The sequence below is a fragment of the Macrobrachium rosenbergii genome, chromosome 50 (assembly GCF_040412425.1).
Source record: "Macrobrachium rosenbergii isolate ZJJX-2024 chromosome 50, ASM4041242v1, whole genome shotgun sequence".
Lineage (NCBI taxonomy): Eukaryota > Metazoa > Arthropoda > Malacostraca > Decapoda > Palaemonidae > Macrobrachium > Macrobrachium rosenbergii.
Genome location: NC_089790.1, coordinates 1175393 through 1192257, shown reverse-complemented (window position 1 = coordinate 1192257; position 16865 = coordinate 1175393). Strand labels below are relative to the sequence as shown.

At 37.4% G+C, this 16865-nt stretch overlaps 1 long non-coding RNA gene across 1 annotated transcript in view; it reads right to left on the bottom strand.

The window, feature by feature from the left end:
- The window catches only part of LOC136832482 (uncharacterized), a 158308-nt gene extending 141443 nt beyond the window's left edge, over positions 1 to 16865 (bottom strand). The window contains exon 1 of the long non-coding RNA XR_010851232.1: positions 15757 to 16865. This is a non-coding gene — a long non-coding RNA (uncharacterized lncRNA). The remainder of the gene's footprint in view (positions 1 to 15756) is intronic.

Sequence of the window (16865 nt, the reverse complement as noted above, 5' to 3'; positions counted from 1 at the left end):
CCCTCTTACGACGGTGACATAAACGGAAGGGCAATAGCCAGCTCTATACTGACATAAAGTATCTGCATTTATGGGGATTTTATTCTTCAGTTTAATGACGACTGCAGAGGTGAACATTAATTTCATATAGCCTGACATTTTAAGACAATAATTTGAATGAACGATTATTATATTTCAGAAGATGAAGAACCCCCTTCATACGGAACAAACCCACCACAGGGGCATTGACTTGAAATTCAAGCTTCCAAAGAATATTAAGTGTTCATTTAAAAGAAATAATAGAGGGTAATGGGAAATTATGTACTGGACTGGCTATGGGATTCCCCAGACCATTTCCCTTCACAAAATAAATACCGGCTCATTCATTTTGATTATATAACTATAACGTCAAAATACGTCAAAAACTACAGCAACACTTTAAACCTTGATATATTGCTCCACATAAAGTATTTTGTTTCAGGTCCCGCCTTTTGTTTGTCTAGAACATTATCAACATTTTTCAGAGGCTTCACATTGTATTACACGACTTAAAACTTCATCATTCAGTTGCTGACTAAACACTCTGAATGTGTGCATAACACTTCCTGGATATTTCCTCGTCAGCACTTGGAGAGAAATAATTTTAGGAGTCTTTCAAATTCATTATTTGTTGCGCGCTTCAGAAACATCAGAGGGGGAACTTCATCCAAAATATATTATGAGTAATATTCTACGTGCGATCATTTTCGTAAAGGCAAATAAGTTACTGTTTAAATGAACGAGAGTTGACAATAAAAAGTAGTATATATATATATATATATATATATATATATATATATATATATATATATACATTTTCAAACGATGGAACGTTGGTTCAGCTTTGATAAATTTTTAAAAGCGTAATCGTTATAAAGACTCGTTCAGACTTCATGTGAAAACTGAACGGGGAAATTTTGGCTACCTAACAATAAGCGTGGAAAGAATTCTTTATTTGAAAAGGGAAAAAAAAATCGTTCAGTAATTTTCATAAGTCACCATTTAAAAAAAATTGAACGTGATCCTTAGAGTTGATTTCCTAGTATTATTTGTGTTTCTTATCATTAGTAGAGAGAGAGAGAGAGAGAGAGAGAGAGAGAGAGAGAGAGAGAGAGAGAGAGAGAGAGGATGGAACAGATTAAAAGCTTCGCTCTGTACCCAGCTCTACTATTGTTCTTACTTTACATTCCAACTTTGCTCATCTCTTAAACACTGATTTGTAGCCCCCACGGAAAAGGAATTTCCACCGGAAAGTTGGCGCGCGTTTAAAAAATTGGATATTATATTGTTCATGCTAGAAACTATCGGATTCCGCAAGATAATTCCATTTCTCATCCGAGGGCACGGTTCGATTAATTATACGAAGCAAGCTGGGACTGAGCTTTCGTTTTTTTTTCTTTACTAGTTGAAAAGATATCTCCTAAATTATGAAATTATTTGATTTTTAAAACCCAGATTTTGCTAATTTTTAACCAATAAGGAATGCAATGCAACGAAAATCAATTCGACAAAAATAAGAAAGTAGCCTTAAAACTGACATAATTAATTTTTTGTTGCTGTAATTCACTTCAGCGGTACATGAAGGACATACATTTATTAGATTTACTGAAGGAACATTTTTCCCCTGATATTACTACAAATTTATCTGGTTATATATTAATGCTTATACAGACACGAATTGCCACGTACTCAAGTCATGAAGCTTCAATATTTCCTCCGCCAATGAAGGGTCATTCAAATATCAATTGGAAAATACGTGAAAGGTCAATAAAACTGTACTATTTCAGATAAAATATGAAACGCATCATCATCATTCCATGCGGTTAGGATGATCTATGTTTTATAAGAATCAGAGGTCTAATGCTGTCATTTAAATACAATATGAAAGTAAGTGATCAATCTTATGCTTTCATCTAAATACAATATGTGAAAGCATATGTCAGTAAGTGATCAACCTTGCAGGGTTAAAAGAATGACCTTAGCCAGACAATTCCTTTAAGAAAACACATTGTAATAAGAAATGAGAGTTTCTAATTACTCAAAACGTCAGCAATGAAATCTAATTCTGACGACACATGGAAACATCCGTGTCACGACTGAACGAGCAATCAGAAGATTACAGAGCCTTGCAAACCACAACACAACCAGTTCTTCAGTACAGAAATGGAGAACAAACCAAGATTATAGTTTTCCCTTTTGCTTTTGGGGAATTTTATAATAATTCCTGAAACGTCTGGCGATCTGGAACACTAATAACAGAATGGAAAGACTATCTTCAGGATTCGACGTCATTTGATATGAAAATACCAGATGATTTTGTAAAAGAATTTCAGTTTGAACTCCCCTGTGGATTATCATATTTGAATAATTGATCGAGAGGACTGGAAACTGATGTATTCTTTTTGTTCAGTCTGGAAAAATCAATCTGTCTCCATTACATTACAGCGAAATGGCTTATTGGTATAGCTTTTAAAGGGGAAAGACCATCTCTCTTATAGGATAAAAACTGTCTGTGATAAACGTTCAGATACCTGACTTCTACAGTCAGAAATTCCTGTGGTATTGTATCTCTCTTCATAGGATTAAAAATCTTCTATGATATAGTTAGATAAGCGATCAAATACCTGAATTCTACTGCCAAAAATTCATGTGGTATTTAAAAAGAATTACTGTTGAATTGGAGTTATGGAAATCTTCAGTAATCTGCATAAATACCGTCCCTCATTTACCATTCTTTCATTTAGTAAGGACCTCACATAAAACTGAATTTCTGTGAACATTTCTGTTTAACGCCAAAATTTATAATAATGAATACTTCTTCCTTTACAGGATTATAATTTTTTCAGTATCTTAGGTTTGTTAGATGTGGGACGAAGCGTTTGACATACATTACAGTTAAATCACTCTCAGTATTGCCAAGACCACCCAACTGCTCAGTATACTCCACCTACCATTTATCGGCAATAAAACAAGTAACTGAGTCTTTCATAACCCACAACGCAAAATAGTGCCGTTATTCCTGTGTAAAAAAACCGTCCAGTTTCACTGCATCAACGTCGCGATATTTACACCTAATAATTATTCTTTCGCCCAAAACTTTTACATTGTAGAAACTCCAGAGCCTCTTCTACGCTCTTCATCACGCATCACGTCACGTCAGAATCAACTGCAATTATGAGCACGATTTCCATCGTGACTTGTGATCTTTACAAGTGAAAAGGTAAGTCTGGAGCATTGAGGAGCGAGTTTCCGAGTCTCTAATTTTTATTGATAATTGAAAGCAGAGGAGGGAAAGCAAAAACTAATCATTGGGGAGATGAAGAACCTGACCTAATTATAGGCCCCTTTTTCGAACTTTATGAAATCAGTCGTCATTAACTTTAGCGAGTGGCAGAAAAGGAGGATTATTTCAAACGTTCGTCGACTGATGCGGATCTTATATCAGATAAGAGACTTATCCGAGTTTTTTTTTTTTTTTGCTTTGAGCGTTAATAATCTTTCGCATCCTGATTGTGCTAAAAGGGACTTATTTTTATTATTATTTTTTTTTTTTTGGAAAGACTGCTTGGAATAGCAAGAGGAATGAACTTCCTCTGAATTAATCTCATATGAATTAAGTGACTTCACTCGTTTGAAGGTTAATTTCTAATTTGTTAAACATGTTTAGATTTATGAAATTTAAGCCGTCAAGCTAAGCACTATGGCACTTTTGCCCATTGAGCACTTAAAAAAGAACAGAGGCGAGTTGGAGTGGCTGGACAGCAAAATAAAGAGATCCTGAAAAAAAAGATGAAGGAGCAGCATTTAAAGCTTGGATCTGGTATAGGAGACTTCACAGCTGCATTGGGAAAGGTATGGCAGAGGATAAAGAAGGAAATGGATTGGAGGTGAGGTAAAATAGACTAAAAAGATGCTGAAGTTAAGGGCCTCATTTAAAAGACACAGTGATGCCGAGAGAAAGCAGTACAGCAACCGTCCGTGGGTAATGATTAAACTCGACAGAACTTCTTGCCTATAACCAGACACTCCATCACCCTCACCTGCCTTCCGTCGAACTTAACCCTTTCGCGCGCAGAAAACAGCGCGAGAGAGGGAGACATAACCAAATATTTTATTTCCGAGTTGTTGCCGACTTAAACAGAAAGATACAAGAAAAATGGAGGATAATGCGATCAAAAGGCGATAATCTGACCTAGTTGGAGGGCTTCTTTTATCACCTTCTCATTAAAATACTCTTCGCTAAAACTGCCACCAGATGAAATTGTGAGAAGTTCATCCCAATTTTTGTAAATGATTGCCAATTAGACATTCAGCTCTTGAACCCGATGGTGTTGACGATCGAGAGGTTTTCCCAGGGAAAAAGACAAAAAGCAGAGTTTTTTTAACTGTTAAGCAGCTTATCATCCCAGCTGCACCAACAGGGACTCGTAAGAATGAGAGCTTGCCAAGCCAACGTTTAGAGAGAAACATGCCTTGTCAACATTTGCCTTCTCTGAGAGAACAGAGAGAGAAACATGCCTTGCCAATATTGGCCTTCTCTGAGAGAACAGAGAGAGAAACATGCCTGGCCAACATCTGCCTTCTCTGAGAGAATAGAGAGAGAAATATGCCTTTCCAACAGAAAATATATTTCCCAGCGAACAAACGCGAAAGAATAACACGCCCTAATTTCAACTGGAAAATGATGGATCATAAAGAAATCCGGTTTCAGGTGCTGTCAAATTCCAAGCTTTTTAACTGAAAAATATCTATAGAACCTTCCACTCAAACGGACTATTTGTTCACTTACTGCCAGCAACTTATTTTTTTTAAGTTTTAGAACGCTCCTTGGTTAATGATTTATGTCAGCCATTCAGCTTTCAAGACAGTGAAATGAGGACGTTGGAGTGGTTGGACAGCAAAATGGAAGGAGGCAAGTGGAAACGGAGGTGAAATAAAAGGCTAATGGGTGTAGTTAATGGCAGAAGGGACGCTGCAAATACCCTTTGGTAATGTTCCTTTATATATAGAATTCCCAGCCATCTGGAACGATGCTTCCCTTGAACTTCCGGGAATTCGAAAAGAAGTTGGAATCTGTATGAAATTGAGAGAAAGCAGTTTTTATTTTATTTTTACAAAAGGATTGGAGGCTTAAATGTATGGGACAAACCTCGAGATTTGATTCTATGCATATACGATACAAGTAAAGGCGTGCAGATATCTAATCCAATTAACTTATGGATTCATTTGATTATCAGTGAATTAAATAATCATTAATTAGTAATTGATATAGGTAATCAATTATTTCTGATGTGGTAGCGTTGATCCCATTAACATGCTAGAACAGACCTCCATATTCATTATAACAACTAATCACATTATTTCCATTCCGTCAATCATTCAGATTTTTTTTTTCCAAACTACAAATAGGGCTGGAATTGTTACGCCGTCAATGATTCGAGTTTTGTATTTTTTTGGTATTTCAAACGACTTTGACGAAGACTATCAATTCCACTGAAATCATAATCCCCGAATTTCTCTCGGTGACTTTATTCGTTAATGTTCCAGGCTGAATGTCGAGGTCTCACGATATTCCCGAAACGCGAACAATTCAGGTTCGCAGACCACACCAACCAAAGACCTTTTTCCCACCTGGCTCGACTCGACACGTCAAGTTCCTTGACTCTGTCTGTCTTTTATCCGGAATTTTTATGAGTCATCGCCCTCCCCCTCAAACAGTGGAATGGTAAAACCACTGCTTCCAACACGCAATTGCTTCCTGTTGATCCGTCACCGTTTGCAAGAGGTTTGCAAAACGAGGAATGATCGAATCGCTAAGCACCACCAAGGACCTTCAATGTTTTTTTTTTTTTCTGGCGTTCTTATGCTCAAGGCTTCGATGACATTCTCTGTTCTGGCGTTATATATTAATTATCTTCTTGAGTTTTCTTAAACGGGACTATTATTATTACTGTTCTTCACCTTCCTTTTGTTCTCTGAACACTTTCAAGCAGACGCTTCAGTGGTTGTGATCATCACTGAACTTTTTCCGTCATCGTTTTGAAGCCTAATGAAATATTACCTGCGCTGGAATTCACTGGAATGGATTAAGTTACACAAGGGAAATGTTATCTCCAGACGACCAAGAACTGATGTCAAAATCAGGAGGAATGGAGCGGTGAGCGTGGAAAATGAACAAGGGATGGAATCAAACAATTTAAAAAGATGGTACTGATTTGCTTTTGTACAACCTAAATGAAAAAAGCAGAGCCGAAACTCAATCTTTATCTTCAAAATATTAAAAAAAAGTTTCTATTCTGACTAGTGAGTACTTAATCACGAAACTACATCTTCAAGAAAGAATAAAAATCGACAAATATTTAGTCAAGGGCTACCAAAGAAAAATGGGTATCACATTTTTCAAGGCATTTCTGACGCGAATTCTGTCCTACCTTCAACCTCCAATCTGTGGCCCCTTCAAACTCCATCCTTGACCCTCCACGCCTGAGACGTGGTCTCTGCACCCCCATCCAACCCAAACTCCCCCTTACCTCCCCCCTCCCTCACAAACCTCAAAAAGAGAGAAAAATCACAAGGAAGAAAGGTTTCTTTTTACCTTCTCTCAGAGCAAAAAGTTTTCACCACAAGATTTTTCTTCTTTCAGATTTTCTTTGTTTTCTCGCCACGACACGGAAGTAAAAATCTTGCATGGAGCTACTGCCTCTGTACCAACTTTAATATCGTCAAAAATCCGTCTAAATCCTGAAGGTAACTCCAACCCTACGCCCCAAGAGAAGCTAAAAAAAAGGAAATCTGCCCTTAAGAGGAGGCATTTTGCATATCCCGCATTCCGTTACGTTTGTCGAAAAAAAAAATGGGACCGAATTTGCAGTTATAAGGAGCCGATATTGGCAGCGGATACAACGCGGAGAGAAGAAGAAAGGAGATTGAAGGTTTGTCCCTTTGAATAACTTGCTGGAGTTGCGAGGAAGAATTCCACTTCATGTGGGAAGTTTTGCTGTTTCAGTCAAGAGCAATTCCTTCACTTCTCTTCCGCTTAAAGTATTGAGATGAACCCGCCTAAACTTTCAAGGGCTGTCTGCCTCCATTCCGCAGAAATTAATTTTATCACCTCAGTTCAATTTCTTGAGTAATCAGGGACGTTGTATAAATGACTATTCGTGCATCTGTAACTGTGCTATTCTTTATGCATATTATATATATATATGTATGTATATATATATACATAATAACGATATATGTATATTTAAATATATATATATATATATATATATATATATATATATATATATATATATATATATATATATATATATATATATATATATATATATATATATATATATATATATAAAGAACAAGACAGCAGGAACATTGGTAATCACCTCTGTAGTATATTTAGACCAGCGTTTTTGTGTAAACAAACTACAGGTCGACATAAAAACAGAAAAATAATACGAGGAAATTTTACAATAAAAATCTCCTCAAATAGATAATAGAGCATTTAGTTACGTGATTTAATAGTGAACTCTTAAGCTATATGCAAAATGAAAATGAAAAAAAAAAAACACAATGCCGGAAAATAATGTAGATATAAAAAATATACATTACGATAAGGTATGAGGCGACTTACTGGGAGGAGGCGTGGGTGGAAATTGTAAGGGATTTGAAAAGAATACTTAGAGAGGATGATAAAGAGAGAGAGAGAGAGAGAGAGAGAGAGAGAGAGAGAGAGAGAGAGAGAGAGAGAGAGAGAGAGATTTCCAGCCATAAGAAACCCTTCAGATTCAAATAAAACCAATATTCTGTTCAACAATTTCTAAATAACCTTCTCAAACCACCGATTGCCGTCGCAAATTGTGACTGTTCCTTTCCCTTCAATGAGGTGTGGAATTCTCTAATTCTCTCTCGTCTTCTCCTTCTCACCCTACATCACCCCACCCGGCTAACCCCACAACCCTTTTTCAAGAAACAGGTTTTAACGCATTCTAGAAAGTCAGCCTCAGTTAACCGCTTCTATTCTTCTTCACTGTTTTCCCCTTAAAGACAGGGCTAGGTAATCTCACTAAGGACCCCGTCCTGTTGCCCTTTTTTGAGGAAAAACTCGATCCTCTGGAGAGCGTTTAAAACGAAATTCGACAATAGCCTCGTCGTTTAGGTAAAGACTTACTTTACATTCATTTAATCACCCTCGATGTATTCAATGGTTTGCGCTGCCACTGGTACAGTGGACTGTGTATACAGCCAGGGTCAGTCGTTTACAGGAAGAGCGATCAAGTTAAGGGAGACCACTTTGGCAGACATGAAGGCTTAATGATCCTCTAATTGACTTGACCGTCTTTCAGTTTTCTGTCCCCTTACACACACACACACATACAAACACACACACATACACACACACATACACAAACACACAATAAAACCTGTCACGGTTCTGGGAATCTAAAAGGCTCTGTGTTCCAGTACTGTTTCTGGTCGAATGCTTATCTTCAGATAAAAATGTCATGCCCAGTTTTCAACGCTTCTGATTTTTCATGTTCTGTCTTTTCAATGTACATCGAAAGCTTAGCTTTCTTTTCTCAAAGATATTCAACGTAAGAAGATTTCCTGCTTAGTACTTAGTAGAAGCCCTCAGCAGTGTTCTTGTGTCCCGTGCCAATGTCTCTTATCCAGTCCGTGGGAGGTACTTTCTATGCACAGAGTTAGCCATCGGTATTCTATTGGGGCGCCTCGATTTTAACCACTCCCGTTGCCAGAGACCTTTCATTTTCCTTGGGACAAAACGGTAGCATAAAAATCTTACTGGCCTTGTTACAGATGGTGGTGCATTATATTTTCATACTTCAGGTTTCTCAAGATCTGCGCTGACGTTATATATCCTTTACTTTTTATTCGTTATTTGATACGTAACTTGCTACAATCTTCTTCTCTAAGCTTGAATTTCAATTTTCATGAGGTGATTCTATCGTCTGAAAGTATGATTTTGTCTAAGTTGTGAGTTATAATAACCATCATCATCATCATTTTTTTGACATTTACCTTTCAGTAGACATTTATTTTTCGGTTGTTATCGAAAGCAATTTCAGCACTTTGATCATCTCCTGGTTCGCCCAGACCCTCGATTCCAATAGATCTTGTATCTACCTCATCTTTCATGAACATTCGCCTTGGTGTTTCTCTCTCTCTCTCTCTCTCTCTCTCTCTCTCTCTCTCTCTGTACTTTTTCTCCTCCTTCCTCTTCTGGGTCGGTAGAAACATTTGTTTTAGCGCCCTTCCAATATTCATTCCGTTCTCCCTCTCTCTCTCTCTCTCTCTTCTCCGCAAGATTTATCCCTCTTCATTCCTTCCCCATTCATCAAGCATTCTCTATACCCCGGTCGTTTGGCATTCCTCCTCATACCCTTCCCTCCCTGCTAGAGCGAAACACCTTTTCGCCCCTTATTGCGTCTCTTTCACTCTCTTTTCTTCACCTTTCTCGCCTTGTTTTATCCGTCACCCCTTTCTCTGAATTTGAAGGGAAATATCCTTAATACATCAGTTGCCTCGAGGTCTTTTAAATCATGGATGCGCTCGTTAATAACTTATTAAATCTGATTAGAGCAAAATTATCTTCTTCTTTTCATATCTGGGATACTCTCTCGATAGCTCCAAGTTCAAAGCAATCATCACTTACTGACAATTCTCTTCTCATTCGTCTCGGTTAAGCGATTCACCCTAGAGTTCTTCTTAATTGATTTAAGATTAAGTGATCGTAAGTATTATTAATATTCTTAAAACACTGAGGAGTTACTTAAATTCAGTATTCATAAGATCAATGTATATTAATAATTTTTTCCTCCGCCGCGTTCTTTTACTACTGAATGCTTACGAACGCTATGCAAATATGAAGACGTTCCGATACTGTATGCATGCAGGAAGGCACAAGCACTCACACACAAGCATACACGCACACACGTGTGTATATATAAATATATATATATATATATATATATATATATATATATATATATATATATATATATATATATATATATATATATATATATATATATATATATATATATATATATATATATATACAGAGCCTCGATGGCTCAGTCGGTTACAGCAGCAGCTTCGGACTTCGTAGAGGTCTGTGGCGCGGGTTCAATCCGCAAGCCGGCTGATCAGAAAGGCAGACACTTTGCTATCCGTGTAGACATCCCGGGATTATATATGTAATCAACGGATAGGTTTGCTTAAAAGCAAATGGATGTTACAGACTAAATACACACACAAAACAAAGCCACTACAACACCTTCTAAAAACATAACAAACATCTCACACGTCTCGAACTCTCGCCATACCCGCGCAATAGCTTCTCGCTGCTGGGAAGAAAGGGCGTTGGGTCTGGTATGATACATGAAACATACGTACCGGGGTCTAAGCGATGTCAGGCAGGGCAGCCGATCGAGACCACAGGTCTACCCCAAAGCCAAATCAAAAAGTCCTTCAAAAGAAGGCATCGTGCTTACCCCATACAAAAATGGGAATAAAAGCACGTTAAAAGAAAAAGAAGAAGATAAATATATGTATACATATATACAGTATGTCTATATATACATACACATACATACATACATATTATATATATAAATCAACAACAAATATATATCTCGCACTTGTCATCCTTCTAATTAAACTCAGCGAGCGAAAGATTCTAAGCAGCAACGTCAAGAAATCCGGAATGTATTTCTAAAGGTAAATTTGCCGTCTCCCCAAAGCAATCTCCAAGCAATGTCATTTCATCAGCGCTCATCTGGAGCATCTACTGAACCTCCTTTTCATCCTAAAGCGCTCACTTCTTCAGGGGACGGTCTAAATACTTCAGGAGAAATGTGACTGACGGGAAAATTCTGCTTTACGTCCGCACACAAAGGGACGCGCGGAAGGCTTTCACTCTGAATGACGGCTAAGGAGTTTATGCTCTGGGACAGGTCGTGCTCGAATTGTCTGTGTTGTGTAGAGATCGGAGTCGTTTACTGTTGTTGAGTTGTTGTTGTTATTATTATTATTATTATTATTATTATTATTATTATTATTATTATTATTATTTTGCCTAGCCAACGTCTAGACGAAAGGAATTCTCACGACGTTCAAAATCAGAGAAATACTGACGTTTCAATTTTAGATCGTTTACTGTTGTTGAATTATTATTATTATTATTATTATTATTATTATTATTATTATTATTATTATTATTATTATTATTTTGCCTAGCCAACGTCTGACGAAAAATTCTCATTACGTTCAAAATCAGTAAATACTGACGTTTCAATTTTAGATCGTTTACTGTTGTTGAAATTATTATTATTATTATTATTATTATTATTATTATTATTATTATTATTATTATTATTATGGAACGATGAGCTCTATGGTGAAAAAATTATTATTATTAGTATTATGGAACGATGAGCTTTATGGTGAAAAAAATTATTATTATTATTATTATTATTATTATTATTATTATGGAACGATGAGCTCCATGGTAAAAAAAAATATATTTTCTGTTTATCTTAACGTTGAAACAATGGCACGCAAATGAGATAACAATCAACAAAAGATAAATTAAAGTTCTGACTCAAAAGTTACGCCAACTTTACACTGTCGCAAAATCAACCACAGTCAAACATACTAAGGAGGTTATATTTTTAATATTTCTGCATAAAAAAAAAGAATGATTAAAGTCTGCAGACGCGAGAAAGTGAAAACTTTTTGCCGACGCAGCGTCAATTGAAAAAGAATGAAGAAGATTGAAGTTCTCCGTCCCTATGAATAATCTCCCGCAGTTAAGAGGAAGTTTCACTTCTGCTGGGGAAGTTTTGGGTGCTTGAAATATATGCAGGAATAGGAATATGAAGCCGTTTCAACTTTCAAATGGACGCCATCAGGTTTTAGATTCATATGAATAGACAAGCTATTTCCTCAAAGGGCCCAGGAGACTATACTGTGATGCGTGATGCTTGTTGCTATACGACAAGGCTAAGATTTATTGAAATGAAGGGATATTTTCAGGATTCCTTATCTGAGTTGTCATTAGGTATCATTAGAGAAATCTCTCTCTCTCTCTCTCTCTCTCTCTCTCTCTCTCTCTCTCTCTCTCTCTCTCTCTCTCTCTGGAATCAACAGAATGAAAAACCCTGCAACGCTTCGAAGGTTCATTCTTTCTCTGTGATTTTTTTTAGGGCATCTTTTAACGACTGTCAAATGACCACGATTTTTACTTTGCAGACCAAGAATTTCTCTGCAGCCGCGTCTCGAGGTCTGTGAAATTCTCCGTCGAAGCGGCAAGCAAAATCTGGTTGACTTTCAGACCATTCTCCCCGACACAAGAGGTTTATGGTTCATTCGCGAATGGTGATTTCTCGCATCCGTTCATCAGCAGAAAATCAAATTAATACTTTGTTTTGACGTCGAGAGAAAAGGGACTTTTCATCATGCGAAACAAAATGGTAAATTCTTAAGACATTTCTTTGCTATTTCTTATTGAGAGAAAAGTAAATGGCGCTAATCTTCAATTGAGGGTAATGGAGAAACTTTTGTTTGAATTGTAATGTGATTGTCTTATTCTCTTTTATTTGTCACCCTTCCGTCTTTTTTTTTTATCTCTCTTCCAGTTATCTCTCATCTTCCCTCACCCTTTTTCTTCATCCTTTCGATAAGTCATAACCCTTTTATAGTTTTATATTCCATCTCTACTCATCAAGCTTTCTGTTCCAATATCGCTTAGCGTTCTTCTTCGTTCTCATTTCTGCAGTCAACTGGAAAGGTAGTACCTGTTCTTTTTCTCTGCCCACCCTCTTCCTCATTTTCCTGATCTCTCTTTATTCTTCCACTAATTTCCGTCTTTAATGCTTTCCTTCTGTCATTCCTCTGTCATTTCAAGTACAAGTATTCTCCTTCATATTCCTCCAGTTTCGAGTAGCCGATTTATTCCGGGGCTCAGTCCCCTTGTAAATTCTCGTTGAACCTGGCTCGTGAATTTCGATCCCCCGCCCTTCCATTTGGAACACATTTTATTTCCTCATATTCTCGTTTTCTCCCTCGATCGCTTAAGTCTTTAAATTTCCATCGGCAGCGTTCTTCTCCTCTCAAGTCTGTGCTCTCTCTCTCTCTCTCCAAAATTTCGTAATTGCCTCATCCGCAGGTACATTACCAGAAGCATTTCAGGGCTACCAGGAAACAGATCTTCGGATTCTACTCCTTTCATGCATAATGTTGGTGTTATATTCCCCCCTTTGTAAATTCCCACCTGTTACTACGACCATATGAAATGTTCTTGAAGCAATACCCTCAAAAGATCAGTAACTTGAATTCTACCCCAGTTATACAGAACTCCTCCACAGCAGCAGCATAAAATTAAATGTTACTTCAACCTCAAAATCAAAGGGACAATAGCCTCAGAAAATTCCATATTTTTCTTCTTCCAAAATTCGGTTTCCTAGCATCCATTCCTACTGGCTGTGAGATATAACTCTCCTAATATCACATTCTCAGAGGTAATTTTAAAATAACTATTAATCTCCAGATATCCAGGAAGCATTTTCCCGAGATGTAACCGAGTAAGGGACCTTTCCCTGAAACAAGCGGGACGCCATATCTTAAAAACTGACCATAGAATTTTCTTGAAAATAATCTCATAACGCTTCCCACACCCAAATTCCTCAATAGATTTTAACAACTAACCTAACCCTAATCCACCTTGACAAACCTAACCTAGGGGCATGGCCAAAAAAAAACAGGGCAGGTGCAATACTAGTATACTCGTACATCTCGGGATATGCATCCAGAACCTGGTAAAAGTATTTACTGAAATATGACCTTTAAAACAACAAAACAAAGGTGCCATTCCAATTACGTCTGTTTTTATATTCACAGCCTACATTTGGATTATCGAGAGATCGGAAACAAATGTCCTCCATAAATTCTCAACGTTGCTAAATAAACAAATAAATATATTTACCCCCCAGACATATCCTGGGATCAGATATAATCAGCACTTTAAACCTATGATCTTTCTATTTCATACTTTGAACAAAAAAGCAAAAATTACAGCACTGAAAAATTTTCCCAATTAAGACTTATTCTTCTCTGACAAAACAAAAGCATTCCGATTTTAAATCCTAACGTTCATAATCGTATTATCCCGATGAGAATATTTCATTCGCTCAAAATACTTGGAAAATATTCTCGTCTTGAATGATATTCGCGTATTGCAGGTCAAGGGTTATTGATCTCGGCCGTAGGGGGAGAGGTCTGAAAAACATCTGATTTCTCTAACTTGATCCAACAATCACAATCCGGTCATTGACCTTTTAACACTCCCCACCCTGGGCCTAGTCCAGATTTGCTATTTAATATTCGTGTTGACTGTTTCAGTTCCTATGCTACTTAATATTCGTGTTGACTGTAAATACGCCAATGTTTCTTCGGCGCAGTCGAGTTTTCTGTACAGCGTATAATGCTTTATGAAACTCTCAGCCACGGCCCATGAAACTTTCAGCAACGGCCCGGTGGTGGTCTTTCTTGGCACCTATAGCGGTGCCAGAAGCACGATCATGGCTAACTTTAACCTTAAATAAAATAAAAACTACCCAGGCTAGAGGACTGCAATTTGGGATGTTTGATGATTGGAGGGTGGATGATCAACATACCAATTTGCAGCCCTCTAGTCTCAGTAGTTTTTAAGATCTGAGGGCGGACAGAAAAAGAGCGGCCATCTCAATAGTTTTCTTTAACAGAAAACTAAAAAGTAATTTTTCCACCAAGCGTTATGTCAAATCACATGATATACCGTAATCAATGTCTTCATAGATAGAAATTGTGGGAAATTTACATCCAAATGAAATATAAATCATGTATTCGTTCTGTTTCTTTAGCATCTAATTCTCTTTTTAAAGGAATAAATCTACAACAAATTGAAACAAAGAATGAGACTATCAAGAAAGCTCTAGATATGCTCAAGATGAGCATAAAAATCTAAATTATACCTTAATGCATAACCACGGGGAAAGTTACCAACAACACACATTTGTCAAAGGAACTTCGTGATGAATTTGAGATAACCAATTTACCTTATGTAACTTAACTGTACCCAGATCCCAGTTTAAGTTAATGATGACAATTGCAACCTAGATATCGGGAAGCATTTTCCCGAGATGTAACCGAGTATTGCACCAGCCCAGGACCATTCCCTGAAAGAGAACGCCGAATCTTAAAAACTAACCATCGAATTTTCTTGAAAATAATCTCACTACCCACACCAAAATTAGCCAGGTATTCTTAACCTAACCTAACCCAACCCACCCAAGTTTCTAACGAACTACGGTACGTCAAATTAACCTAACCTAACCTAACCTATGGGCATGGCAAAAAAAAAAAAAAACCGGGACTGGTGCAATGCTAAAACATCTCGGGAATATGCAGCTTGCCGGATTCTAAAACGGTTACCCGTAAACGCACTGTTCGGCAGAATTTCCGCTCAAAATCATACATCAAAATAAATGACGTCTTTTATTTTGTTTTCTTAATATCTACAGCAGAGTCAAGTCGATATACAGTAAATACTGATGGGTAAAAGGCAATGCGAACGCCTGCAGCGCTTATAAAAACACTTACATTTCAAATAAACCATTATCAATGAAGACGCTATGGAAAAGGTTATAAAAACATGAAAGGCAATAGTGTAACACTCACCACCAGCCGGAAAAAGCGACAGCCGTCCTCAAGAGAAGTCCAATGCTCTTACAATGTTTTTAATATTCTTGCCAAGTGATCGACAATGCTGAACACCTGAGTGGACCTTCTCGATATGACCCCATGACGAGTCTAATTAACTCACATGCTTTCCATGATGTCATTGTTCGGTCTGGTAAGAGCAGAACAGACTAGCGTAATACGATATTCTTAGGTTCTGACTCGGCAGATGCAACACAGTTTCATATTACAAGAGATTATCATCACTGGGCAAAGGCATAACAGGTCTATGATACAATATGATAACTGTAAGTCTTTGGGTTTTCTGATACGGAGAAGACTCACATTTCATGAGACTATCGTCAGCCTTTGATTGTGCATAGGCTATACAGATGCATGCCCCGTGAGATTTTTCAGAGCATTTGGCTAGGCAAAGGCAGGATCCCCATCCTTTTGATGGGCAAAATCAATGTTGCAGCACTTGGTCGAGAGACACCTATAAAAGCGTTCCAATACAGTCAGCTACAAAGTGATGCTTCAAGTCGTCCATAGCAGACAGTTCTAAAAGTTTGCTCAGAGCTCTCAACTCTGACACACTGCCTAGAGTAATTCTCGGTATACTTTTAAGGACTCGGTATAACCGATATAGACTGTACACATATATACACGTAATTGAATCAGTCACCTCCTGTTGCAAGACCTCTCATGTTTTGTGCAGAACATGTGAGGAGAGTAAGAGGACTAGCAATGTAATTTTATTTTGTAATGCCAGCGTGGCATACTGTTACAAGCTACACTGCAGTTTGTTCGCGCACTTTTTTTCTGTATTCACTTTTAGAATTCATCTTCCTTCTTCATACTTACTGAGCATTCAGTTTACCCGTAAAAAAAACAAATTCTAGAAATTCCTCAAGTGTTTATTGGTTATTTTCACATTCAGTCAAGACTCTATACCTAGATCAGCCTAGCTTTCGTTGGAAAATTCAAATATTCACGAATTTATTTGGGTATTTTCACTTTTTAAGTAATGCTGCTGTCACTGTTTGAACCAACACTTTCTGCGTACGTCCTTCTAGGGTAAAGCTAAACGCCATGACTGTCACTCCGAC